The 7,675-nt window shown below is 44.5% G+C and overlaps 1 pseudogene; it reads right to left on the reverse strand.

Annotated features, from left to right (window-relative positions):
• Nucleotides 1-6,686: 6,686 nt before the first annotated feature.
• LOC147965913 (UDP-arabinopyranose mutase 1-like) lies at nt 6,687-7,380 on the reverse strand (annotated as a pseudogene).
• Between the last annotated feature and the right edge of the window lie 295 nt (nt 7,381-7,675).

Consider the following 7,675-nt stretch of genomic DNA (forward strand, 5'->3'; position numbering starts at 1 on the left):
TCCCGAAACAGTTCATAAAGGACTAGATCAGTCTTTTGTGCATAAGGGTTTGTGGTGGTAACAGAAGATTAGCCATGGCATAGGATACGTCAAGTGTGAAGTGTCCATCTATATACTAAGGAGGAACAGGGAAGAACAACACCGAAGCTCCGATGAACTTCAAAGAACCGCGAAGAACAAGGAAACCCTAACGGATCTAGAAAGGAAGGAGGAAAGGACTTACTGCGGCCGCGGAAGCAGCGGAGGTGTGTTGCGGAACTCTGGTACGAACAGGTCGATGCAACAGCCAACGGTGAGGCAGAGGCGAGGCTTGACGATGGCGGCGGCGCTCAGGTGTGGAGACATCGCAAGGAAATAGAAGGGATGAAGGGGTAACGGAAAGAAAAGAAAGGGGCCCTCTGCCCCTATTTATAAGACGAAGCGATAAAATGGCAAGTGTAGGAATCGAGGATCTCAAAAATGGATAATTAATAATGGTGTCGCCTCGATGACTAGACACACATTAATGAAGGTAATCCTCAGCTTCAAACGGATAGATGACGTCAGGGCGGTTTATCATGATCCTGGAGTATGACGTCATGGCGGTTTACAAGATCAAGGTGAAGATGCAAGGGAGGAATTTTACTAAGTATTGAAGATTGACATGAACAAGTTCAAACCAATCTGGGGCCTAATGTTGGGGATATTACTACTGGACGTAAACCGGCCAGGAGTAGCCGGATTAGCTTTACAAAGATTACAAGCCCATGAAGATGGAAGAATGATGGCGCTTTATGAAGGCCCAAGGCCCAGAGGTGAGTTAAGGCCTGTAGATGTAAACCGACCTAATTATGTAACTTGCATTGTAAGATAGGAAGTGTAGAGACCGAACTGGACACGTTTATGATCCGGCTTCGGGACTCTGTAAACCGGCGGGCGTCAACCTGTGTATATAAAGGGACGACCCGATAGCGGTTGAGGGGGAGACAACAACTCGAGAGCCAGACAAAGCGGATTCGCTCCCTGGCCTTCGAAACCCTAGCAATACAGATCACAACTAGACGTAGGCTTTTACCTTCATCGAAGGGGCCGAACTAGTATAAACTCCCCGTGTCCCCTTGTCCGGTTTAACCCCTTTAAGCTAACCCGTTGCGATGGCTCCACGACTAAGTCCTTTCACAAGGACATCCGCCGTGACAAACCCACGACAGGTTGGATGAGATCTATCATGTAATCGAGTCAGTTTTGTTAGGGTTTGATCCCTAGTATCCACTATGTTCTGAGATTGATGTTGCTATGACTTTGCTATGCTTAATGCTTGTCACTAGGGCCCGAGTACCATGATTTCAGATCTGAACCTATTATGTTTTCATCAATATATGAGAGTTCTTGATCCTATCTTGCAATTCTATAGTCACCTATTATGTGTTATGATCCGTTAACCCCGAAGTGACAATAATCGGGATACTTAGCAGTGATGACCATAGTTTGAGGAGTTCATGTATTCACTATGTGCTAATGCTTTGTTCCGGTACTATATTAAAAGGAGGCCTTAATATCCCTTAGTTTCCATTAGGACCCCACTGCCACGGGAGGGTAGGACAAAAGATGTCATGCAAGTTCTTTTCCATAAGCACGTATGACTATATTCGGAATACATGCCTACATTGGATTGATGAATTGGAGCTAGTTCTGTGTCACCATATGTTATGATTGTTACATGATGAACCGCATCCAACATAATTCTCCATCACCGATCCATTGCCTACGAGCTTTCCATATATTGTTCTTCGCTTATTTACTTTTCTGTTGCTATTGCTATCATCACTACAAAATACCAAAAACACTACTTTTGCTACTGTTACCTTTTGCTACCATTACCACTACTATCATATTACTTTGCTACTAAATAATTTGCTGCAATATTAAGTTTCCAGGTGTGGTTGAATTGACAACTCAGCTGCTAATACTTGAGAATATTCTTTGGCTCCCCTTGTGTCGAATCAATAAATTTGGGTTGAATACTCTACCCTCGAAAACTTTTGCGATCCCCTATACTTGTGGTTTATCAGGTCGCCGCCATCGTTGGCGCCTCCATCCTCAACCTCTGCCTGTATGCCGGGGAGCTCGAGGAGCCAATGGCCAAAAAGAGGTTTATCGCGGCCTTTTGGCCCGATGCCGGCGAGGTGGCCGCCAAGGTGTCCCTGTCGTCCTCCACGGGCCTGATCCGCCGTCGCCGGTCCCCCGATCCGCCCGCCGCCATGCCCCTACGCCGGTTCAAGGACTTCCCCATCCTCCCTCGGACCTGGCAGGTGACGAAGTCCTACCTCCGGGTCCAGCAGCGGTGGTGGGGGATGTGTGTCGCCAAGATTACAGATCGAGAGACCCACACCCGCCGGTGGCTTGGTAGCTTCCACACGGCCGAGCTCGCGACCATGGAGTACTACTGCTGGCAGGTCCGCTACCACAGTGCGACGGCTAGGCTCAATTTTCCCTTCGGCACACGTCTGGTCGACCTCATTCCGCCGAAGCTAGGGTGTTGAGCTCGGCTATGGTGCGGGAGGACCGCGAGGTGTGGGAGCGCCTCGAGGCCAAGGCCGCCGACGAGTCCTACATGCAAGAGCTCCACCGGCAGAAGCCGAAGCTCGTGGAGGCGAAGCGGGCGATCTTTGCCAGCGTGGAGGGCAGCGAGGTTATCACGGTCTCCTCTGATGACGAGGTCGATGGCGACGAGGACGGCGACGCGGAGGGCGGCGGGGTTATCACGCTCTGCTCTGATGACGAGGTCGAAGGCGGCGGCGACGGCAGCGCGGAGGGTGTCGAGCTGGGCCCCAAGGATGAGGAGATCGACATCGACGAGTGGAGGAGTGCATTCCCCAACGACCCCGACAATGGTACTGGCCCGGACCCAGCTCGCGGCACACCGTACATGTCGAGGAAGGATTGGCTCGACCTCTACTTCGACCGAAAGTAGTTTAGCTTAGTTTAAATTTATGTTTTATGTTTAGTTATTTAAAACTATCTATGTTTATGTTTGAATGCATGCTACTTTCGGTTGAACCTGCTTTGAACTTGATCAAATTGAAGTTTACAACCTTAAGTTTAGCGGATCGACTAGAAAAGGCCAAAAATTGTTGGAATATATATATATATATATATATATATATATATAAACACTATTCTGATCACGGGATCAGAATAATATTCTGATCACAACATGGACTTCCCGAGTAACGCGCCTGACCTTCCCCGAGTACTAGGTTGAACTTCAGCTAAAAGGTGTCCAAATGGGGCTTGCGATATACCGTTGGATAGCTATGGACATCAGTATCATGACCCAAGTTAAAATGTTGGCAAAATGTAAGCGGTTTAAGAGCAGTTTTGAAAACCGTTTTTTCTTCATACAAAAAACGTGAATCGTATTTTCGATCGCATTTTTTAACCGTTTATCGGAATGAGGCAAATAATATGGCATTGGAAAGCTGCTGCAAAACCGCTCTTTCCACATGTTGAAAGTTTTCTCTAATTCCCTACGGTTAAAGAGTAATTCGGAAAATCGTAAAATTTCATAAACCGAACATCCGAGTTCGTATTTTTGACGCCATTTCTAAATGGCTAATCCAATTGAGGCAAATAATATGGCATTGGAAAGCTTATGAAAATGCGCTACTTTTTTATGTTAAAAGTTTTTGCTAATTTTGAATGGTTTAAAAATAATTTAGAAAATGGTACAAGTTCCACCGAGTTCGTATTTTTGAGCTAATTTTTTAACCGTACGTCCAAATGTAGAAAATGATATGGCGTTGGAAAGCTTGAAGAAATGCGAAACTTTTTTGTATATATTGTGTCTCCTAATTCACTATGGTTTTATGTCAGTTTTGAAAATGGTTAAAAATGTATTTTTGCCGTAATTCCTACAAACTTTATTGGAATGGGGCAAATAATATACCGCTGAAAAGATACGGAAAGTGCGAAACTTTTTCATGTTGATGGTTTTCTCTGATTCCTAGCCGTTTTCAAGTAATTTCGAAAACAGCGGGATCATGCGTTCTGCCTTTATCGCGAAACAGATTCTTCGAAAATGCACCGCGTGAAGAATCTGGACTTCTCGGCGCGTGTACCTGAACTTCACTCTGTTTTTCACGTGATTTTTTTGCTCGTAGGTCTTCATCCACTGCTCATAGCTCTCCATCCACTCACCGGAATTGAGCAAGTGATATACCGGTGGAAAGCTGCTGTAAGCACTTAACTTTCCCGTGCTGATCGTTTTTTCATACTCGCGACGATTTTAAAAGCTTTTCATCTGAAATTCATTCAGTGTAGTAGGTGAACTTCCTGCTATTTTCAGTTGAACTTCTGTGACGTATTTTCGTTTGTAATTTTCTCATCCATTCGTTAGTGTTACACAAATGTTATTTCCTTTTGTACAAATCTCTCTCACAATAAATTTTTTGACTTTCTTCGACGAAGGACTTGAACTTATAACAACAAAACTTTTTGCCTTTTCTTTTTTGTTCTTTTTTTAATACAAAATGCATGCCCTGTATTACATGAACTTCTAGCAGTTATCAACCTGAACTTCTCTCGGTTACATGAAAATATTTGAGTTTTTTTATGGATTTTTAATCTTATTTTTCTTAATCTTTTTTTATGAATTTTGAAGCGCTCTATTTTTAATAGTTGAACTTCTTGTTATTTTATTTTTGAACTTCTTGTTTCCATTCTTTAATAACGAGGAAAATCTGAGTTTTCTTTATCATCGAACTTCTCCATCTTTTTAATATGGACTTCTTGGTTTATTTCTTAATCCTTTTATATGAAATTTTGAAGCGCTCTATTTTTTTAAAGTTGGACTTCTTGTTAATTTATTTTTGAACTTCTTGTTATTTTATTTTTGAACTTCTTGTTTCCATTCTTTAATAACGAGGGAAATATGAGATTTTTCTATAATCATCGAACTTCTCCGTCTTTTTAATATGGACTTCCTGGTTTTTTTCTTAATCTTTTTTATGAAATTTTGAAGCGCTCTATTTTTTAAAGTTGAAATTCTTGTTATTTTTATTTTTGAACTTCTTGTTTCCATTCTTTACTAACGAGGAAAATCTAAGTTTCCTATAATCATTGAACTTCTCCATCTTTTTAATATGGACTTCCTAGTTTTATTTATTTTAGTATTGGAAAAAAAATCCTACTTTCTGATAGACATCGAACCACTCCGTTTTTAAATTTGAACTTCTAGGTTTATTTTAACAGAGAAATCTTTTTTACAAAATTGTTTGAGATGCTTTTTCTAATGACCTTTGGGTTTTTTTGGATGAAAGTTTTTGTTATGTGATACCTCAGAACTTAGTTTTTTCTAAAACATGAACTTCATGTTCGAAAAGCAAAAAATTACACAAGAATATACATGCACAGTACAACACCAATTCGTATTACACACAACACTATGTGCTGGTACACTATGTGCAGGCATTACACACAATACTATGGTCATCTTCCACGACCGCGGCGGCGGAGCAGGACGACGTCGCGGCCGGGCCTCGCGCATGAACATCAAACTCTTTTTTTATTACAACGTCTTCGTTTATTTTTTTAGAAACATGGAAATATGGTTTTTTTAACTATTTGAAGTTTTAACTTTTTTACAATTTGAAATTTTCAAAATTTTCTAGACGGAACTCAAGTAATTTTTTCCATAAGCCAAATACAGAAACAATCAAACAAAAGAAGGACATAGTTTCAATTGTTTCCTGCTTGTTGCTATACGAACATTTTTCATATAAAAAAGACATACTGTACCTCTCATTCCTCACCAAACTTTGAACAGAAAAAGGTATAAGAGCACATATTTGGATGGTTAGTGTTCCCTCGAGTTAGGAGGAATAACTACAGAGAATCAAAACTGAATGTTTTTATGTTTGTACTTTAGGTAAACGAAAAAACCTGCTCATTTTGAATTGCTTGGTCAGCAGGATAACACAACGGACATCGACAGGCATCCGTGCTCATCCTTTTTCCAGTTTTTGGTGAAGTTCGACTTGGTCTGCAGGAGAAGCACGAACGTGCTGATCTTTTTTCTAGTTTTTGGTGAAGTTCGACTTGGTCTGCAGCAGAAGCACGAACGTGCTCATCTTTTTTCTAGTTTATGGTGAAGTTCGACTTGTCTTAAGGAGAAGCACGAACGGGATCACTGATGGCTGAGCCAGAAGGAGACTGTTCCTTCCTTTTTATAGAATTTCACATGGGGAAATTAGGAAGAAGACGCTAAGAACTCTGCTGCTGTTGTAGTTGACCTACTTGTAGCGTACGAATTGGACTTCAGTTAAGCTGCTTTTTGCTGCCGAGGAGACGACGCGGCTGCCGGTGATGCACTGCTTGAGTGCCGTACCATCGTTCTGCCGCTCTATCCAGCCGCAATTCTTGTCAGTTGTTGTGAAATGTCAAAATACATACAGGTAGTAATATATGAACTTTTGGGGAAATAAAAAATGAACTTCTAAAATACATTTTTGTTTTCTCACATAAACAAAATAACAAACAGCATGGTTTTCTCACATACAGGCAACTAATGTTTTGTAGTACACAACAACCTGAACCTGAATACCTGATGCACGCATTGAACCTACGAACTGAAGAAACCGGTATACGCCACCTCACCGCCTGCTCGGTATGCTAATGCAAAAAAAGTTCTCTCCCTCGATCTCGATCTACTTCCCCTCGAGCTTGCCGTTGGCGTCGGCCTCCTTCGAGTCCTTGGAGTTGAGCATGTCCCGGGCCTCGATCCAGATGACCATGGCATCGGCGAGCTTGATGAAATAGGGGTCGATCTTGCCGAGCTTCTCCTTGACCTGCTGCGAGAGCGAGATGTAGCACTTATGCACGGTGTCGCATTCCTTGTCAGCTTCTCGACCTAGAATAAGGGGATGATGTCCTCCTGCCAGAAGATGCCCTTGTACTCCTTCAAGTTCACGAACGGGTTGCTGGCCTTGCTGTGCCAGATGAAGGGCAGCCTTGTCTTGACTCCTAGCCCAAGGTGGTCGCAGATCACCTGCACACATACACAAATTATTTAGTAAAAGTTTAGTACAGCCGGACCAAACTCAAAGACGATGTGTGTGTTTAGTTTAGTTATAGTTACCTTGACGCACCAATCGGCCACATATCGTCGTAGCGTCCGATGGGCTGGCCGTCGCCCATGAGGTCGAAGTATATGGGCGGGCCGATGAGCTCGCGGTCGAAGGCCAGGTTCATGCCGCACGTGGAGGAGTAGGAGGGCGCGTCGGAGCAGAGGGCAGGCTGCACCGAAGGGGAGGGAAGGTCGAGGTGGCGTAGAGGGAAGTTCGTGCCGGACGGGAGGGAAGGGCGCGCCGCACTGCACCACCGAGCGATGGACGGTGACATCGTGGCGGCCGGATGGGGGCGGCGGACGGATCTCGCGGTTGGGGCGGCGGCTGGATCCTGCGGTGGGGGGCGGCACCGCAGTCGGATCCGAGGCGTGTGGCGGAGTTGCAGCTGGATCCGGGGGACGGTGGCGGCGGGGTTGTAGGAGGACACCGGCGGCGGGACCCATGGGCCGGGGGCACTCTGGTGGCGGGAGCACGCTGGGGAAGAAGGGGCGGCCGAACCTGGCGCGGCGCTGGATCGCTCGTCGGCGGCGGCGGTAGGTGGCCGGAGTTAGGCGCGCCGGCGGGATGTA

The sequence above is a fragment of the Triticum urartu genome, chromosome 6A (assembly GCF_056163025.1).
Source record: "Triticum urartu cultivar PI428250 chromosome 6A, HENAU_Tu73, whole genome shotgun sequence".
NCBI lineage: Eukaryota > Viridiplantae > Streptophyta > Magnoliopsida > Poales > Poaceae > Triticum > Triticum urartu.